General features: G+C 39.4%; 1 non-coding gene across 1 annotated transcript; it reads left to right on the forward strand.

Annotated features, from left to right (window-relative positions):
- Nucleotides 1–288: 288 nt before the first annotated feature.
- Nucleotides 289–360, forward strand: TRNAG-CCC. The gene has a single exon. It is a non-coding gene; the product is annotated as a tRNA-Gly (tRNA).
- The last annotated feature ends 19252 nt before the right edge of the window (nt 361–19612 follow it).

A 19612-nucleotide genomic window follows, 5' to 3' on the forward strand; every position in this document is an offset into this window, starting at 1 on the left:
GTTATAAATTGTACTCCTGCTAAGACAGAGAAGGTCATAAGAAACCTGGGTACTTACATGGACAGTTCTCTTTCTAATTTGATCATCATATTTTCTCCATATTCTGAAAATCCTTCAATCTGGTCTAGTTAATTACTAACAGAATATCTTCAAGAGCAAAATGAAGTCATCCTACCCTGTTTCTTTCCCTTATCAGAGCCATCATTGAATACAGTGCCCCCTTTGCTATGTACAAATCCAAACATATCAGTCACATGGAAAGCCCTAAATATTTCTAACCAAGCACATGCATTGGTGGTACAGTGGTGAGCGTAGCTGTCTCCCAAGCAGTTGACCCAGGTTTGATTCCTGGCCAGTGCAAGAAGTCTGTACATTTAAATACTTGCTTTTGCTCTGCTGCAAAGGCACTCTGCTTATTTAAGGACAGATTTGTCTCTCAGAGGTTAGCACACCTTTGGAACAGACTCCCACATCAAACAGAGTACCTCATTGGTACTTTTCAGATGCAATCTGGACAATTGGATGGGTAACTGTAAATTCACCCCTGGGGTTCCATCTGTGTCCTGCTTTGACAGGGGGAATAGGTGTTGCTCATAGAAATAAGGGTAGAACGTGGCTAAGCTAATATGTTGCTAGGGATAGTTACCTCCTAGGAAGTTACTAGGCTAATAGCCCTAGGTCTGTTAGCCTAGTAACTTCCTATAATCCTATAAGAGAATTCAAGGTCTTACATTCTGCATGTATCCTGAAAGATTAGCACAACTTTCTTTCTGTTGTATAGCCTGCCTGCTACTCCAAGGTGACTGGTGCCAAGGTTTTTGAGCCATGAAAGACCCAGTCCTATATGGCCTCCTATTTCCTTACAACACCAGTGTCTTGAGAGACACCCACTCTAGAGATCGAAATATACACCAAAACATAAATAAGACTCCCTGAAGGGGTAGGTTCCTAACCTGGTGTAATCCAAGCCTACGAAAGTTGCCATAGCAGGACAAACAAAGTCATACTTACCTTTAAGGCTAGTCTTGATAACTGGATGGGTGGAGACAATTTTACAGTGGGTTTACTAAATAAGGCCTTGCTGGATTTGAGAAGTAAGCAGTATTAACTGCTTAACAAGGGTGGCAAGAACTTTTAAGTTTGTCAAATTAAAGATGTACATGGCCCGGCATGTTATGGTCCACATAATCACTTGCCTAGTGTTATTCTTAGGTTCCTAATTAAAAAAAACTCTGCTACACAAACAGAAACAACTACCTAACTAAACAGCTTGTGTGTGTTTGTGTGTGTGTGTGTGTGTGTGTGTGTGTGTGTGTGTGTGTGTGTGTGTGTGTGTGTGTGTGTGTGTGTGTGTGTGTGTGTGTGTGTGTGTGTGTGTGTGTGTGTGTGTGTGTGTGTGTGTGTGTGTGTGTGTGTGTGTGTGTGTGTGTGTGTGTGGGGGGGGGTATAAGACATCTGTTAAACACTGGACGTTGCACCAAAACTTCACTTATTTGGGCCTAACTCCAAGAGACAGATGCTGATGTTGATCAGGGTTCACTTAATGACACTGGCATTGGAGAATTAGGGAGTGGAGTAGTAAAGGGGTGCAGCCCGCTCACCTCCCTTCAGGGATGGAGAGGGCTGTATTCACTCAGGCACAGCGGTGTGAGTTCTCTGGTGAAGACCGGAGAAACCACCACTTGTGTTTTGGGATGAGGGGAAAGGCTGCTTGGAGGAAGGCCACTTTTTGGAAGTAGGGGGCTGAACTCCAGTTATCCCATTTCATGTCCCCTTCCTGTCATTTTGTTGGGTGCATGTGGGATTTAATGCTTAAAACTGAAAAAGCTCAAAACACCCCATGCCAGTCTAAATGATGGCTTCTCTCTGTCAATCCTTGCTGGGGTATTTGGAGTGAATGTGTGGGCTGGCCAGGAGGGTGCTGATGACTGACACGTAACAGGGGCTAAAGACTGCAGAAAATACATTCATTTATTTGTGTTTTTATTGACTGGGGCAGCAGAACGATTATCGACTGAGTCATGTCATGCTTAGCCCCAGTTTTTTTTAGAGTAAAGAATCACGCATATTTACATACTAATTAAAAAAATTCAAGCTGAACAGTGACGTAAGATGACAATTACCTCAAAACAATGATACACCTGAAAGCAGCAGGTAAGGCCATGGTTAGAGTACACATCATTATTTAAGTATGAGAAGTAAATAGGGTCAATACGGTGAACAGACTTTGAGAACTATGCATAATTCCTCACTAAAATAAATGAACACACCTGCAGAACATGATCATTTAATAGACTGTACAATACAGTATGTGGTATTTAGTTGAGAGCTGCACTGTGTTCCTATGGAAATGCAATATGTCAGCTTAAATTGAGGCCTAACTCAAAAATAGTTTTCATATTCCAAGGTGAACCTGACCTGGCCCGAGGGAGTGATTACTGGCTGTCATTATCTTCTTCTTTTACATGTTTAATAGCACCCTTGAGGGACTGTATTTGATGATGACAGCAGCAAAAAAACATCATTTATGAAACTGGTAAAATAAATGAGCAGTCTTCTCTTCAAAGCGTGATAGTTCTTAAAGTATTAAAAACTTGCTTGATGCATTAAGCCTCTTCATATTTTTAGCAAGTTATCAAGAAGTAGAAATTACGCATCTCAGTCTGTGACACAGAGTAAGCCAGAGCTCAGAGATTTTCCATCTGCTTTCTATGGCCGTTTCATCTACTGTTTTGCTGTCCTTATGTCATCAACTACAAGGTGCTCACAGGAAATGGGTCTAATATGGAAGTAGCCTTACCCTTGGTAGAACACTGTATGAGTGCATTTTTCTTTTGTCATATCGGCATCTGTGCATTTTTCATGAAGACATGCACTGAAAGCTATTATGACTGGCAGCATTAAGTCCACAAATTAGCTTTACAGAATAGCAGGATATGCCACTTTTGTATCAAAATATTGGATTAACATTTGTGTGTGAGCTCATTGGTATAGTTTTGGAGGAATAGTGCCAAAGTGACACAACGATTACCACTGTGGCCTCACAATGCTCAACTCTGTATTTCAGTTCTCAGTTTGGTTACTTTCTGTAAGAATGTCTTGTCTGTGTCCACATGGGTTTTTATTGTGTGTTTCAGTTTATTTCCATGTCCCATAGACATGCTGTAGGTCAACAGCCAATCCTTTAATTTGATATAGATATATGTGTGTGCATGAGTTATTTTGTGTGTGTGTGTGTGTGTGTGTGTGTGTGTGTGTGTGTGTGTGTGTGTGTGTGTGTGTGTGTGTGTGTGTGTGTGTGTGTGTGTGTGTGTGTGTGTGTGTGTGTGTGTGTGTGTGTGCGTGCATGTAGTGTGTGAAGAAGTGCATGCATGCATGCATCCTGTGAGGAGCAAGTGCCCTGTCCCAAATTATTTTCTTTATTTTTGTGCACACTGAGTACTGCAATAGGCTCCATCTCCCCAATGACTATGAAGTAGGTTAAGGTGGGAATCAACGAGTATAATATTGTGCCTTTGCTATGCCATTTGCCTTTTCATTTGTTCATAATAAGATACTGATTTCCTCTTTGTAGAAGATGAAAACAACCACACCTGGCAGTTAGTACAGATGAGTAAAGTGAAGGGTTGCTAAGAAGTTGCTTCCTGTAGGCCAGGTGTTGATCAGGGTTTGTTTCCATCAATATCAATTTGCCTATTGTATGATTCTGAATAAGTCACTTAACCAGATATTGCTTTTGGATAATTGAGCTTGGCTCTTTAAAGGAGTCCTGAATTGTACACCTATTGACTACCTAACAAACAGTATGAGGCTCAGTCTTCTGGAGGCAGCTTCAGGGTTAAGGAACTTGTAGACAGTCTTTAACTTTTGCAGAGTCCTGTCAAATATTTATTATTCTGTAACTAGTAGTAGCAGAATACACCAGACAACTGAGCTCTGACTTTCCCACAGGAGTGGTTCTGCTGGGCCCTAACTTGGCTGCATACTGCATGATTACTCCTTGTTTATGTTTAGGTATCTTCTCAAATTTCATCACTCTGGGCACTCTGCCTGTGGCTTTGCTGCAGAAAATGTATACATGCTGAAACTGTGGTGGCAGCATATTGGTAATAGATTCATGGGTTCATAGGTGTGTACTAAGTTAAAAGCCCTGGAGCCTTTACAAGTCTAGCCCATAGGATTACCATGGCATCGTGCCACCCCACCTTAGTTTTCAGTGCCTCTGTCGAGTAGAGCCACTGGAGTGATCCCCGGGGTGAATTTTCTATTTCCCATCCACTCATCAAGATTTCTCTTGAAGAAGGCCAGTGAGGTGCTCTGCTTGACATGTATGGGAAGTCTGTTCCATAGCATGGACAGTATCTGGGGTATGAACCTGTCTCTCCAGCACATTCTGTTGATTGTGGTAATGAGGTTAATGTCTTTGGAGCATGTGGTGTGGAGGGATTGGGATTTCTTTAGATGTAGCATTTCTAACAGCTGGGTCAGACATGGCTTTTTAAGTCAAGCAGAGATCTCGTCTAAGTAGGCGATATGAGAAAGAGAATAGTTGGAGTTTTTCGAAGCTATCCATATATGACAAGTGTTTAGGGCCTAGGATCCTCTTTGTGAGGTACTTTTGCGACCTCTCCAGTTGTTGCAGATGTCTAGTGAGGTACATGCCAAATGGGAATTAGACTCGATGACTGGCCTAATGAGCTCTCTGCGCTCCCCTCCCTGTCCCCAATTCCCTCCCACCCCCAGTACCTCTAAATTTATAGTACTATAGCCACTCCCCCACTTTCTAGGTCCTATCTGCTTTCATCTGGGATAATTCCACCCACCCCTATTCTACTACCTACATTTAATAGCACCTATTAGCTTTCATCTGGCATTCTCCCACCCCCTTCCAGTACCTTTACCTCACCACTCTATCTTCTGGTGTTGCATCACCAGGTAAAACAGTTCCTTCACTCACTAGCTGAATCACATATAATGATATACTCCTCTTTACTACCCCTCTTGTTCACACCATACCTCCTTACCTTGTATGAAAACCAGTTTCTTATGGGATTTCAGGTCCCAAAAGGCCATACTATCACCCCAGCTGTAAATCCTTCCACCTTCAACCATACTTACAGTACCAAATCCTATCCAACATCTTGTTAAGTCTATCAATATCTCAACCCCAGGCACATTAGCTCTAGATCCAAACACTACCACAAACTAATAAACAAATTCCTGAAGTTCATCACCAAGTATAGACTCAACCCAATACTTGGTGGTGATATTCACCCCAACCCTGGCCAACTCACTTCAGATACACATACCCCCTCTACTTGTAATCTAAGCTATAACCGTACAATTAATAGGCCAACTAACTCTCTCCTAGTCTGTCATCTCAATATTAGAAGCATTAACAACAAGGTACATGAATTGCATGCACTTCTGGATGTCCACTCCCCTGAGATTCTCTGTTTATCTGAAACCTGGTTAAAACCTAACACTAAAGACAATGAAGTGTTACCACCTGGGTAAAACATACACAGGCTGGATCGTGCTTCGAGGAAGGGGGGTGGGGTAGCTGTACTCTATTGAATGTCACCATAGATGTAATACAACCTCCTCAGATTAATAACTCTGAGATTCTTGCCACCAAATTGCAACTTAATAAAAATAAATGCATTAATATCATCTGTATGTACATTCCCCCAGGTAACAATATATCTACATTTGAAGATATCCTGCACTGGTTATCATGTCACTACTCCCAAGAAACCCTACTACTTGGAGACTTTAACATAGACTGGGGAACCTGTTCCTTAGAATCCCCAACCACCCATATTAACCTGCATGCATTTACACAAATCATATCCACCCCTACCAGGATAGATAAACCCAACCAAAAAGAAAGTATACTTGACTGGGTACTCATAAACTGTCACCCCCAACTGTACACCTCTGGTACCCTCCTTAATGGCCTAAGCGATCATCTTCTCACATATGTAATTAAGCACAAAGCCATTAATTCCCAACAACCCTTACTCAGAAAGGTTAGAAACAATAAAAACTTTGACCCTGCCAAATTCCAACAAGAACTAAACTCATGTAATTGGTCTATTCTAAAACACCTCCCCTTAGAGGAAGCAGTAGCATACTTTAACAACAAATTCCTTGAGATCCTTGATTTGCATGCACCTGTTCATTCAAAGAGAACCAAGGCAAAAACTGCGCCATGGCTTTCTATAGAGTCTAAACTCAAAATTACCCTTAGAAACAAAGCATGGGCTTTATGGCGTTCTTCTAAAGACCCTCAAGATCACATTAAATACAGGCAATCCAGGAACTAAACCAAAAAATCAATTTTACAAGACAAAAACAATACTACTGTAATTTACAGACAGTAAATCAAAATAACCCTCAGAAGTTTTGGGCAGGTTTAAATAATCTACTACATCCTGGACAAACTTCAATGCCAATCCCTGCTGCTACTATTGATAAAACCCCTGAAGATGTTTCTGATAGTTTTAACCAATTCTTTACTGAGACAATTCAAGCCCTAGCTAGCCAACTACCTCCTAGCTCCCCTGGTCCAGAAAGTAGCACCCCTAGAAACCTACTTGCGTTCAGCTTCCAACCAGTCGCCACTTCACTTATCCATACCTTGATCAAAAAATTAAAACCCACTACACTTTCTGCTGATCAACTCCCTGCCGAGTACCTACAAAAATCAGCTATTGCTTACCCCGTCTCAATACTAATCAATCGAACCATAGTAGAAGCTAAAATTCCCACCATCTGGAAAATATCCTATGTAATCCCACTTCACAAAGGAGGCAGCTCTACTGAATTCTCCAATTATAGGCTGATAGCTATACTCGCTCCACTTGCAAAGATTATGGAAAAATGTATTCATAGACAACTCATGCACCACCTAATCCAAAATCGGCTTATGGCAGACACTCAGCATGGCTTCCGTCCTCATCACAGAACTACTTCAGCCCTCCTAGCCTTTACTAACACCATAAACCATAATCGCAACAATAATTATATATCCTCAGCCCTCTTTTTGGATCTTTCCAAGGCATTTGATATGGTTGATCACCAACTTTTAATCCACACCCTGCAAACATTCTGTCTAGATACTGGAGCCCTCCAATGGTTTCAATCCTACCTGAATGGTCGACAGCAGGCTATCCTCTGGCAGAACAAACTCTCTAACCTTCTACCTAACACCCTTGGAGTACCACAAGGCTCTATACTAGGGCCCTTGCTGTTCTCCATCTTCATTAATGACCTTTATACTGTCATTCCAAAAGTCAGCTGTATCCAATATGCTGATGACTCTACTCTGATTTGCTCAGCCACCTCTCCAGTAGAGTTATGGTCAGCTACCCAGACCACCTTTAATACAATAGAAAACTGGCTTTCTGAACATCATCTGATCCTAAATCCCAAAAACTAAAATGCTGTTATTTTCACCAACATGTAGGTCTACCGCTTTCACCTTTACCATAAAATCAAATGATGGCACAATAATCTCCCCTGACCCATCTACAAAACTATTAGGTGTCATCATAGACAATAATCTCAAATTTGACCTACATGTTAACCAAACTATCAAAACCATCAATAAAAAACTAGGGTCACTTTACAGAATAAAAGCCTTCCTAACCCTCCAGCTAAAATTGCCATAGCTCGCTCTCACCTTCTTTCAACCCTTCTGTATGCATCCCCTCTACTCTCGAATTTGAACAAGACTGTCCTTAACAAACTCTCAATTTGCTACAACCACATTGCCAGGTTTGCCACTGAGCTGCCTTTTAGGACACATCATTGCATCAATCTAAATCAGCTTGGTTGGTTGAACTACCTAGCCTAATCCAGTATAACCAACTGATTATGGCCTATAAAATCCTCTATAATCCGGACAATACTCCTGCACTTAAAAATATTATCACCCCCTATAACAATCCTAGACCACTTCAATCCTGTAACAAACTACTAATTCAGACTAGCAAAATTAATAACACAGCCAGTGATTCTCTCTTTGCAAACTCCGTAAGTAGATCCTGGAACTCTCTTCCAGCTGATATTACCTTACTTTCCACCTTAGGTCAGTTTAAAACTAGACTCAAACAACATTTGTCACTTAACTGGCTATGTCAATGTATCAAGCCTGGCTAACTCGAATGTGTAAAAATCTGTTAACCAGTTTACTGTGTAATTTAATTTAATCCTGACTTGTGCTCAGGACTAACTGTAACCTGTGGAACTTGTTTAACTTGCTTACTTATGTAATCTCTGTAAATAGTCTGTTTGTAATATGTAATGCTGGTATTATGTAATGCTGTATCTGCTTACCCTTGGAGCTTTTCTCCCCGGGCCTCTGCTGAAAATGGACATGCATCCAGTCGGACTATCCCGGTCAACAAATGTAAAATAAAATAAATAAATAAAATGAGGGAAGAGTAGATGGAGACAATGACCTCTTTCTTCCTGGATGCAAAACCCTTAATAATAAGATGTGCCAAATAGAAGGACTTTTTGACCACAGTGGCAATGTGGTGATCAAAAGAGAGGTTGCTGTCAACCTGTGTTCCCTGATCTCTTCTAACGCCTTCTGTGTTCAGTGGACTACCATCAATGTGGTAATTCATGGGAACTGGGTTTTTTCTAAAGGGGATGATGACACATTTTTGGCCATTGAGCTTAAGGCCATGGTTCTGTCACTAGTCATTGGTCTCAGTGAGGCCTTTCTGTAGGATGTCAACATCACTTGGGTAGTTAATAATAGCTCCCAACTTGCAATCACTTGTGAACGTTGTCAGCCAGAATCCCTTTGTGTTGGCCTGGACTTCAGAGAAGTAGTTATCAAACAGAAGAGGACCCAGGCCAAACCCTGTGGGACTCCACTCGTGACTGGTCAGCAGTCTGACTTGGAGTCAGCTACTTTCACACTGTGGGTTCTATCTGTGAGCCAGTTTGCAACCCACCTAGTGATATAGAGGTTGATGCCTGGCTTAGTGAGTTTTTCTATGATTCCTGAGTGGGAAATGGTATCAAAGGCCTTGGCCAGATCGAGGTAGGCTGTACGAACCACCTTGCCTTCATCCACAGCTCTGGTGACTTGACTCAAAGAAGTCAACCAGGTTGAGTAGGCATGATCTACCCTTCACAAAACCAAACTGTGTGGGATCCAGAGTTTGGAGATTCCCTATATCCTTGTTTATTAGGTCCATGATGATGTGTTCCATATCTTTGAATATCAGACTCGTCAGGCTAATGGGGCGATACTTCCCAGGGTCTGTAGTTACTCCTGCTTTATGCAGAGGGATGACGGTAGCGGTCTGCCATTTGGGAGGGACAAAGCCTGAGGTGAGTCTGTGATTGAACAGGGCACACAGGTGAGGTGCCAGTTCACTCTGTAGTTCATGTAGAACACAGCCAGGGATATTGTCAGGTCCCATAGAAGCTGTATTCTTGGCCTTGGATAGTGGTGTTTTAACCTGTGCAGGAGTAATACTGGGTGACTGGCAATCTACTGGTATTGTGATTGGTCCTTTGGGGGGGAGGGGTAAAGTTGGCACTGAATCTGTCGGCCAGTATATTGGCAATATCTATTGGCTCGGTATAGGAGGTACCACTGTGCAGTAGCTCAGAGCAAATCTGGGCATTGCCGTGTTGATTCTTTACATAACTATAGAAGGCCTTGGGGTTGCCTTTACTATCTGCTGCAATTTTGTTTTCATAGCTAGCTTTTGAGGATTTGATGAGGGATCTCAACTTTTTATTGAGGCTGATAAGGGAGTTTTTCCAGTCTTGGGACTTCACCTTATTCCGCATCAGTTTCCTCCTTCTGTTGTTTATGGCAGGGAACTTGCAGACATGTATTTAAGTTTACAATACTGAATGAGTGATAATTCCAAATTCAGAATGCAACTCAAAACATATTTCTTCAACTACATCACTGCTTTTTGAAGACTTTTTATCCTTTTTAAAAGAAACTGCATTAAGCAAGACCAAAGTAAAAGAAGTCAGGATTCATCCTAAACCATTTAACAATAATCGTTGGATAAAAGGGATATCTCTTATTGACTTTTTTCAACAAAATCGTGCCTCTGATGATTAAAAGAAAGATAAGAAGAATCTTTTTAGGAACTTTAATATTGTCAGCTATTGAGTTCAGGCCTTGTATATATTGTACATAGTCTGGGTATGTTCATCCTTTGTGCATTTATTCTTTATCATTATTTTATTATAATAACTGAGTATGTATTATCTCTTCATGAGAAAGAGCAATAAAGCTTTTTTGAACAAAAGAGTACTTAATGCGAACAAACGCTCCTACTTCAACAAGTACACATCACCAAACACACCGTCCCTCTCAATTTTCTTGTTCTCTTCTCCTCTCAAAAAATTACTGATGGCTCAGTCACTTTAGAAACTAAAGAATCATTGTACATGATACCCTTGTTGTTTACTAGACTGTACATATACAGTTTTTCTGTTTAACTCATCTGAACTACTCTGTTATTAGTTGCATTTTATTGTTTGTGAAATTCTTTGTATTTCACCAGGCTAAGCCTGAAATTGGACAGTACTGAACAGTGCACTACTCTAGTAAACAAATATAAATTAAATAAATGCATTATCTCATGACCAGAGCATGTCTTCATGGTGTGAGCTGAAACTAATTTTAAGTGTGAGGGATAAATGGATAGCAATAGAAATATAATGAAAATGAAGGGAAAATGAAATTAATTGCATCCAAAACTATAAGCAGCCTGTTGAGTAAAATGGACTGTCAGGATGAAGCAGATGTCAGGATACCACAATGTCAGAAATGCTAGCACATCAGAACAGACCAGCAGAAGTAGAAACATTATGCTGTACTGAGTGCTGGTTGGAATAGTTGCATACTAGAGCTGTTTGGTTAGCTTTTGCATACCCTACATCAACTTTATTACAAGATGAGATAAGTACAAACTTACAGTGTTATAAGATAGTACTGAATTTTATTTTTTCTGTTTGTTTCATTGAATATTGTGTTAAAAATAGAACTGCATTTATCTGCTTATTTGTTTACTGAAAATTGTGATCTCTCTCTCTCTCTCTCTCTGTTCTCTCCCTGTCTGCAGTTAGTTTATTCTTCTCACTTCATTGTTATTCAGTGTAGAAGTCTTAGCCTAGAGGGATTCTCTGTGCCTTAAAGTCTTAGTCCCTTATCTGTGAAGTTAGTTCTGCTGAATAGTTGCATACTGGAGTTGGTTGGTTAGCTTTTGCATACCCTACATCAACTTTATTACAACTAAGTACAAACTTGCAGTGTTATAAGATAGTACTGAATTTTATTTTTTCTGTTTGTTTCATTGAATATTGTGTTAAAAATAGTACTGCATTTATCTGCTTATTTATTTTACTGAAAAATGTGCGTTCTCTCTCTCTCTGTTCTCTCCCTGTCTGCAGTTAGTTTTCCCCATGCACCCTCCCTGTTCTTGTTGTGGTATTAATGTTGGTGGCTTTGGAATTGACTGCCCCTCCTGTAAATTTGAACACTCCTCCTGGGCCCATCTCATTTACTCACTCACAGCGAGATCATATTTTGATTTCAGACACTCCTACCATTCCCATCTGTTCAGCCCTATCCCAGCTTTATCCTAGTCTAGTCTCATTAGCTCATCCTGCCTAATACAGAGAGAACATTTGAGGAGGCATACCCACTTAGGCCCTGAACTTGTCTGATTGAAGATTGCTGGAACAAGGCTCATTCCTGAGGTTTTTTTTACCGATTAATTGGGTAATTTGTTCAAATCAGTTTGCTTGTTTTCTATTGTTATATAAAAAAAAATGCACTTTATCTGCTTTTACTGTATTTGTGTTTCTTCCTACTTTATTACCTTATTTTGCTTTTGCCTCTTCTTAAAAGTACTCAATTGTGTTTATTCTGCTGCATTTATTACTGATTGGTAGTAGCCTGATTAAATTATAACTGTTCCAGTTTGGATAGTTCTTTTTCAATATAATCTAATCTGATTTCAGTATCTGAGGTTTTTTAGATATCACATGGACAACTTATCACCCCCTTTGTGGAGCCAAACTGTTTTGCATAAGATTTTGTAAATATATCTATAATCTGTTGAGGCTGAGAATACATTTAAGAATCTTCTCAGTTTATCAATTTGTATGTCTTTACTTCTTCCGCATCTTCTGTATCTATAAAATGATTTCCTATTATGCTCAATATCCTTATTTAAATTTTCTTCAATTTTTCTTGATCTTATCTCACACTACACTTAATTTGTTTGGCCAGCTTCTTTCCATTTTCAAAGCTGTAGTTCAACCTCTTTTACATTTTTTTGCCTCTTGTTTTAATCAAGTATCTTGTCATTATGGAAATCTATCCTCCTGACATTGTATGCCTAGATTCTGATGTTAAACATTTTTTTTACATTTTTATATTCAACCAATTTCTCTTTCAAATCTTTTGTCTCTCTCTCTCTCTCTCTTTTCCTGAATTACTTGCTCATAACTAATCCCCCTCCTTTCTATTTTTATTTCCCTAGTGGATTTTTCACTGCGGTATTCTCCTGGCCACAGTACAGGCAACACAGGTTTGAGGACCTTAACAGATACCCTGCAACTCTAACCATCGGTCCGGAAGCCACCATTTTAACCTTAAAATAATACTACTGAAGTATATGCCCCAGTGAATAACTACTACATGATAAGCTAATCTTTTAATTAATGCTAGAATTTATAAGCACAGCAGGAATTTACAGTGTTTTCTTTGCTAGTCGCCATGAAAAGCAGACGCCAGCAGCTTTGGTTACCCACTATCATCATCCTGTTTCTGTGTATATTCTCCTGCTCTGTACTTTACCCTTCCCTGAATTCATTACTAGCCTCACTTATAACTGCCTTTGTTAGTGCACCTGCCCTATTTTACTGTCTTCAGACTCTTACATATTAATGTTTTTTTTATTTTTTGCCCTGCTTTTAGCTGCTAGTAAGACCTCTCTCCCATTCCAAAGCCCCTCTCTATTGTAGCTTATTTTAACCATACAGCACTGGGTTTGCTTCAAGTAAATCTACTTGTGTAGCTTGAGGCCAGTGTCATTTTGTAAGCTTACTTCTGCTCATGTTTTATTTATATTTTATTTATTTATTTCTGGTGACTATACCTTTAGAAACTTTATATCTTTGTCTCTCAAGTTAGTTTTTCACTATCTTTTTCTGATTGTTTCTCTGACTTCATCTTGACCAGGGTGCTAGCCCCACTCCATTCACCCTCGCTATGCTCGGGTTCACTTTGCTCCCCTACCCTACCCCCATTCCCAGCCACCCCATTGCAATTACCTTTATACCTAACTATCCCTCCCCTTCCTGTCCCACTAGCCACTACATGTCCACTTCCTGCCTATTGCCACAACCACCTTACTAATCTGTCAATCTTGTCAACACCACTTTCTCTATACCACTGTCTGTACCTACTCTATCTGACCATATTTTATTCCAACACGTATTATTTTCTAATATCTTGTGCATACTCCTTATTCTCTCTATCTCCACCTCTTACCACTCCAATCTCTCTGACCCACTCCTATGTTCACCAACTTCTCACTCATACAACATATATCCAACTACGTCATCTTTTACTATCTCCCCTAATCTCTTTACTACCTCTACCTCAATTCTATATAAACTATCCATAATACAGGTTTTTAAACCTTCCCACAAAGCTAAGTTTAAACTATACAAACACCATCTAACATCTATTACACACACTCTCCTCACTAAAAACCTACTTTGTTCTGGAGATATCCATCCCAACCCTGGCCCTCTTCTTCTCTCCCTACCCTCACTCTCTCCCAAACTACCTCTACACTGCCTCCATCTTACTCCTCTAACAGTCAACAACCTCAGTCACAACAATAATCTCCATCAAAATACTTAACTATTTACTCATTGAATATTCAGAGTCTTGCAAATAAAGTTACTGAGCTGCACACATGGATAGCTCTCAATACCCCTCACATCCTCTCCCTATCTGAAACTTGGCTAAAGCCACAAATCTCAAATAGTGAAATACTCCCACCAGGTTATAATATCTTCCGATCTGATAGACCTGTAAAAAAAGGGGGTGGCGGGGCCATCCTCTACTCAAACAGCCTTAACCTATCACCATACCCTTCCCCAATTCCTGACATCCTCCCAGCTGAAATTATCATCCTTAACTGCCATCTGAATCCCCACAAAAAACTTGTAATTGCCTCTCTCTACCTTACTCCTGGTAACAATCTACCCATTCTTGAAAACATCCTATCCTAGTTCTCCCACAACATACCATATGAGACACTTATCCTTGGTGATGTCAACATTGATTGGTCCAAACTCACAACTGACTCTCTCCAACTCAGTATCCACCTACACGGCTTCCACCAACTTATAACATCTTCCACTCACTTCCATAAAAATTCCACCTCCAGCTCCATCATAGACTGGATCCTTACCAATTCCCCCCCACCAATACCACAATCCCACCACCTTACCTGACTCCCTAAGTGATCATCTCCCTACCACCATCTTAAGACACTAATCCCATATTCCTAAACCCCACCTTATTAAAGACTGTCGAAAACTATCGACTTTCAGTTCATCCCAATTTAACTCCATTCTCCACAACATAGATTGGTCCATCCTAAAACACCTCCCCCTAAACGATGCTGTAAGCACTTTCAATAGCATCTTCGTGAATACTCTAAACTCCTTAGCTCCCTCTAGGAAGATAAGAGTAAAATCAAATCATGCAACCTGGCTCTCCAAGGAGACTAGGTCCCTTATGAAACAAAGAGATAGTGCTTGGAAAACCTGGACTAAAACTAAACAACCACATCTTCTTCAAAAATACAGGCAACTGAGGAACCTTGCAAAAAACCATACAACTAATGACAAAAAGTTATAGTATAGCTCTGCTCAGCTTAACAACAAATCCAATCCTCGAAAATTTTGGTCAACTCTCAACAACATCCTCTAGTCTGGAAAGCACTCTAATCCCTCCCCATACCCTAACTCTTCCTCTCAGAAAACAGCTACCCTCCTGAATAAACACTTTATCTGTTCCATCCAAAATCTGGTAACCTCTAAGTCAAACTCTACTTTGACACCCACCCCTCCAAGTCCTACTAACACAACATTGTTTTCTTTTGAGCCAGTTCCCATTACTTACATCAGATCTCTATTACTCAAGCTAAAACATTGCTCTCCTTCCACTGACAATCTATCTCCTACATTCCTCAAACTTGCTGCTGACTCAATTGCCTATCCCATACCTAAACTAATTAATCAATCTATTCTGGAATCAACTGTCCCCACTCTTTGGAAATCTTTCTTTACTATCCCTCTTCATAAAGGTGGAAACTCTACTGACCCCTCAAACTACCGACCCATTGCCATTCTGTCCCCTCTTCAAGATATTAGAAAAAATGTATTCACTCACAGCTTCTCAATCACCTCCTCATGCTCCACTTACTTACCCCTACCAAACATGAATTTCTTCCTCACCACAGCACCACCACTGCCCTTCTCTCTTTCACTCATATCATTGCAGAGGCCCTAGACAACAATAAACATATATCCTGTCTTTTCCTAGATCTCTCCAAAGTCTTCAATACAGTCTCTCATCCTCTACTACTAGCCAAACTTGCAAATCTCCACCTATCCCCCTCTGAACTTCCCTGGTTTAATAGTTACCTATCTGGCAGAGAACAATCTGTCAAATGGCTCTCATCCTCCTCATCTTTCCTTGCCATCTCCACTGGTGTTTAGCAAGCCTCCATCTTGGGACCCCTTTTGTTTAACATCTTCACCAATGATCTTTACACCTCATGCAAAAAATCCTCCCTTATTCAGTATGCCGACGACTCCACACTTATATCCATTTCAAAAAACATTCCTGAACTACACTCCCTGACCCAACAGGCCCTACTATCCACTGAACAATGGCTCCCTCACAACCTACTGATCCTAAATCCCAAAAAGACCAAACTCCTACTTTTCCTTCCCCATTCTCTTTCTCATCACAAAACCTCCTTTTTTATTAAATCCTCTAACAATACAAATATCCAACCTGACACCCACACAAAACTCCTTGGGATCATTATCGATGATGAACTGAAGTTCAACCTACACATACTCCAGTGTATAAAAAAAAAAAAAAAAAACAGAAACTAGGTCTGCTATATCGGAACAAAAATTTCCTAACCCCTGAATCTAGACTTACCCTGGGCCAGGCACTCCTCCTCCCCTCCCTCTTATACGCCGCCTCAGTTCTTACCAATATCCAGGCCTCCACTCTAAACAAACTCCAGTCATACTTACCATAAAATAGCCAGATTCATTACTAACTCCCCATACAACTCACACCACTGCATTTCTTTAAACTCTCTTCAATGGCTTGAACCTCCCCACTTTCTACTATCTTACCAGTTTCATATGCTACACTCTATTCTTTATAAAACCTCCTTCTGTCCATCTCTATCTTCCTTAGTCTCCATCTACATCCCATACCGGACCCTCCATACTTCTAACCAACAATTACTTGATATCTACCACCCACAAAAGGTCAGTAGGCAAACTACTCTACAAACACTCCCTTGCCCATGCTTGGAACAAACTTCTCCTTGACTTCCATTCAATCTCCCACACCTCACACTTTAATAATGAACTAAAAGCTTATTTTCTCAATTCCTGGACCTGCCCTTGCCATGACCCCACCTAGTCTTCCTTCCCTTTATGTACCCTCAAAAGGACCATACTTAGTACCTCATTACACCTCTCTCTCCAATGTGTCTACTATGCATTTGCATAATTTTATACAAACAAAAAAATGTTATTGTTGACCTATTGAACTATATCAAGGTAAAATGATGTTACTAAGCTTCTTTTTAATGCAATTTTAACTTTATGCATGTAACCCAACATATGTGAATCTTTTTGCTATAACTGCTATTATATCAATATTGTTTAAAATTGTACTTGTTTAAAAATGTACTACTGGAGCTTTTCTCCTAGGGTCTCCACTGAAAATGGGCCACAAGCCCAGTTGGACAAACCCAGTTAACAAATGTCAATAAATAAATAAATAAATATAAATAAATAAATATTTCCACATTCCTTCTGCAGTTTTTCAATGGAATATATCACTCCAATTTGTTTTACATAGTGATTGTTTTGCTTGCATATAATCTGTTATTAATCTTCTGTGCATTGATTTAGATTTCAGTTTTGGCAGAATTATCTAGCAACAAATTAATCTTTATAACCCCAGGATCTCTGCACATCAACAGTGGTAAAACTTGACATGAAGTAACAGTGATTTCTTTAGAAACACAATGTCTTGTATGTTCTGTTCCCTGGTAGCTTTTCTTTTACAATCCGAAGCATATGTTGAAAATAATTTCCTTACTGACATTGTTGAATCAACATTATTGCAGTCTGTTTCTGTTAAATGTATGCCCCCAGCCTCTATTATTTTTCCCTCATGTGTTTCATGTAAGAAATGAGTGAATTCCTCTAGGTCATCAGCACTTGACTTTGGTGGTCTATATACTGCAATAATTGTTATACTTTCTATGGTTGTCTTTATTGTCACAGTTACCCAATCTATAGTATTGGTGGGATCACTAAATATGTAAAAATCACAGGTCACATAAGTATCTTTAATCCCTATCATAACACCTCCACCCGACTTTTTGTTAGAACGTCTGTTACAGTAAAAATTTTTATATGTTGGCAGAACTGGTTTCCAGTCATTGTTCTTTAACCATGTTTCACAAGCAATAACATCAGTCTTGTGGGAAAGTAGCAAATTTTCCAATAAGTTTATTATTAATGCTCCTAGCATTAACAACCATCAGAGATGCATCACATGTTGATAGCTGTGAGCCATTAAATTAAAAATCACACCTTATGTTTGTCAAATATTGTAAAATATCTGTTGCAAAATTGTCTTCCCTGATCTTGACAAACTCACACCATCCTGTCTGAACACTTGTGCCCAAAATTAGGACTAGATGCCCTACATATTTCTATTTTTTAAGATGAGACATTTTCTCATGTAAGTATTTACCCCAAAATATTTTCATTCACAGTAACCTGACTCTTATTTTTATATGTGATTTGTGAAAAATATGTCCTAACACCTATACAAGCTTACCTAAGAGGGCTGTAAGTTCCTTACTAACAGTCAAATAATCTTTGCAGATGAGCTCACTTGTACCAACATGAAATAAAAACAGATCCATACTTCCTTACATTAAAGCATTCTAAGGCCTATATCACATTCCTGTAGTTTTGCTCCTGGCAAGCACAGCACTATTCAATGTTCATTATCATCTCTACAACTCTACAAATGTAAGTATCAGTTCCTCTAATAAAACTGAATCTCCAATTAAAAGAATATCTTTTCTGACCAGATTTCAAGAATCTTCAACCTCTAATTTAGTAATATCTGTTATACCAATTGTTACAAAGGAATGATCTTCATCACCATTAGTCTTATTAATCCGTTGTTTTCATTGTTTATTCTATTTGCAAGCACATAGTTGTCTTCCAGCTGGCTGTGTACATCTACAGTATGAGCCCTACTGTCAGTGTCTGTCTTTCCCCTCTTTTTTTTCTTACAGTAATGTTCTTTGATCCTTCCATGTTCAGTTTTGATTTCTTCCTTTACACCTGCCCTTAACCTCTTTTTCTACTTTCTCTTTTGGAAAGGGATAACTTTTTTTCTGTAGACTGAAGATTTTTAGATAGAAAAATGTCGTCATTCCCTGTAACCTGTGTGTTACATAACAAAGCAGTGTCCCTTTTAGTACACATTTTTTTGCTTTACAGTCATTGGTCAGTTGCTTTTTCTTCTTTGCTATTTGTTGTGAACTTCTTCCTTTCTTTTTTTTTTTTTTAATTTACTTCTATTCGCTCTGAATCCTCAGATTGTTGAATACTTGCATCAAAAGTTCCAAAGTTGTCAGTGGCATTATCTTGTTTTATAGGGGTTCAGGGATCATTACAAACAATATACATTTACTTTCCTAAATGTGTTCTATTAGCTTTTTGCCTAACATTATTTATCTCATCAGTCCAGTCATTAATATATGTCACAGCAATTCTCCACCCGTGCCAACTGCACAATCGCAATCGTCATCAGTAAGTCTAGATTTAATACTAATAATGGTAAGCAAATCATCCAATCTTGGACGTGAGGAACACGGGTCACCATTGTTACCTTTAAATATACATAGCATTTATTATGCTGTGGAAGATATTTCTGCTTTAACAAATTATTAATGGCATGCTCATTTAAAGAGTCCATATTCAGCTGCAAATAAATAAAAAAATTCTAACAGAAAAGAATAATAAAAATCAGTTATCACAGAGTTCAAAGAAAATTGAAATAAACTTATATAAGAAAATCCAAAAACTCCAAGGAAAGGGTGCCACAGAACCAGGAACCAATAAAACCACAACAGGCACCCAAAGAGGCAGAAGGTAATAATAAAATACGAGCCTGTAGGTGTAAGCAGCAGCAGGTTTAATCACATAAACGCCACACAATACAAAGCACTTTTGTCCA

Source organism: Protopterus annectens, chromosome 5.part1, assembly GCF_019279795.1.
Source record: "Protopterus annectens isolate FY-2018-M chromosome 5.part1, PAN1.0, whole genome shotgun sequence".
In the NCBI taxonomy this organism is placed as follows: Eukaryota; Metazoa; Chordata; order Ceratodontiformes; family Protopteridae; genus Protopterus; species Protopterus annectens.